Genomic DNA, 2,613 nt, shown 5'->3' on the forward strand with positions numbered 1-2,613 from the left:
GAGTGGTACTAAACAAAATAAAAAATACTCTCTTCTGAGACAGCACCTGACACACAATTAAGACATTTTAGTGCACTATAGAGAAACGTCCCTAATGTTCAGACCGATGCATGGCAGATGGATAGATAGATATTGAAGACTAGCCTGGGTTTTGGGTATTCTGCCGTGGTTTTGTGTTTAGCCTCAGGTAAATGTCATTTTTTAGAAATCCAAACTTTCAGTTATTCTTTCTGAAGAGTGACTTCTTTTGATATTTGAAAGGAAGTGTAGAGTATGTGTTTAGAATCAAACAGGCCTTGTTTGAACTTTGGTTTTGCCACTTAATTTTCCATGTGACTTCCAACAAGTTATTTAATTTCTCTATGCCTCAAATGTCTTGCTTGTGAAATGGGAATAATAGATAATATCTTACCCCATAAAATTGTCAATTAAATGAGAAAATGTTTATAGTGTGTTTAACTCTTGGTAGATACCAAATGTATCTTGAACAGCTTAAGCAGAGAATTTATGTGTTAGTTCTTAATAACTTCCGGTTTCCTTTTAGTATAGGTGCTCATATTTTCCCTAGGAGATTCCTGGAGGACTGGTTTAAAAACTATTTACTGTAGAGAATTAACATTAGGTGAAGTATTTCCTTTAGTATTTTTATCCTACTTAAGAAAGAACTTATTTTTCTTTGAGGAATAGTCTCAGATATGAAATTTAAACCTTTAAAAACTCATTTGGTTTTTCTTTTCTTAAAAAACTGGAAGCAGCACAATATGTTTTTCACAAGCCTTTCCTGAAAAGCCTCTTTGGGATATAGCTATGTGTAGAAAATAGCTTTTTGGAAAAGCACTTTAAGTGAAAATAGAAGATTATTGCCAATAGTTTGTGACTGTTCTGATGAAAGTGAGGAGCATGGGAAAGTGACAGAGGCATGTATTTGGTCTTTAGTAAGTTGAACAGATTTAAAAGGTATATAGGATTTTGAAAATACACAAACTTTTGGAAAGCTTGAGAAACGTGTTAATCATTTTGGGATAAAAGGGATCTTATGTACTGGATTTAAAGTCACTCTCATCTTAGGAAAGCCTATACCCCAGGGTCTTAGGCCTAATGCCTGAAGGCACTGAATGCCCTGCCCAACTGCAGCACAAGCCAGGATCTTGGTGGCTGTCCTGACACCTGTTTTTGTTTTTTTTTTAACTTCAGGGGCAGTCTGTCATGAAGGGCTGTTGGCTTCTGCTTTTGGAATATTTCTTGAGTCTGTCCACTTCTTTTCATCTTTCTTTCACCACTTGAGTACAAGCTGCCAGCCCTTGTCTGTACATCCGGGCTGATCCCCCCAGGCCTACTCTTGGTACTGCCTAATCCAGGCTGCACAGTGCTGTCCTGTGCCCTCTCTTCCCTTGCACCCTGACAGTGCTGGCCTTATTTGAGATCCTGCCCCAGGACCCTTGTATCTGCTATCCTTTCTGTGTAGAATGTCCCTTCTCCCCCTCTCCAGCTCCTGCTTTTGCCTAATTACAGGTACATGTGTTGCTAAAGGTTCTGGCTCTTGTGCTACTTCATAGGGAAGCTTTCCTTGATCCCCCAGAGTAGGCTGGGCCCTGTGTTCTGTGCTCTGATAGCCCTATATTCTGTGAAAGCACTTCATATAGTTTGCAATTATATTTTCCTCCTCATTAGATTTTAAAACTTGTGAGGGAGATGTCATGTCTGTTTTTGTCCACTGTTGTGCCCACAGAGCCTAGAGCCTAGCACATTGTAGGGCCTTCATAAATATTTGCTGGATTAGTGACTAGTCTAGAGAGAGCAGGTGATAAGGCTGAAACTTGGTTTGGGTCCTGCAGAGAAGCACTCTGTTTGCTGTGCTCAGCTGATTGGACATGGTCTCATAGTTAATAAAGCGGCTTTGAAGCTTTCAGGCAGGAGAGTGATGGTCTGTCTTATGGCGAGATAACTCTGTATTGGGATGGGGGAGAGGGTGTGAGTAGGAGAGAAACTGATAGATCAATGTATTGCCAAGAGTTGATGAGATGGGCTTGCTCGGCACTTACAGTGCTGTGATGACTGAGAGCAGGAGACAGATTCCAAAGAGATTTTGTAGGTGAAGTCCATAGGATTTGGAAAATGGTTGACTACAGGGGCTGGAGGAGGAGAGGTCACCAGATCTAGTGTAGATAACATTCACTGACTTAAGGAACATGGGAACAGGTTTGAGGGCTCATGGTGGGTTTTATTCATGTGGAGATTGAGGGCTTATGGAACATTCCAGGGGTCTGGATCAGAAGCCCCCAAGGGGTGTGAAGTGCAGGTTTGGATTTGGGGGTTGTCAGATGTGTAGGCGGTGAGAACTTGTGAACACAGGGGACCTCTGGAGGGGAGCACGTGGGGTAGAAGAGAAGGCTGAGGATGGACCTCTTGGGTGGGGAGAGGAAGAAAGGGCAGCCAGAACCCAGGAGTGCGGGGTGTGGAAGGAGCCCTGTGGGGCGGGCGGCACGTGGGGCGGGCATGTGCACTGTTCTCTGTACCCTCCAGACCTGGGTGTGGCACTCTGTGTGTGTAGTGGCGGAACCCAGAGTGAATTTGTCTATGTGATACGGATTTTGAAGTGGAAACTTTTTTTTT

Source organism: Propithecus coquereli, unplaced genomic scaffold (assembly GCF_000956105.1).
Source record: "Propithecus coquereli isolate 6110/MARCELLA unplaced genomic scaffold, Pcoq_1.0 Scaffold38, whole genome shotgun sequence".
NCBI lineage: Eukaryota > Metazoa > Chordata > Mammalia > Primates > Indriidae > Propithecus > Propithecus coquereli.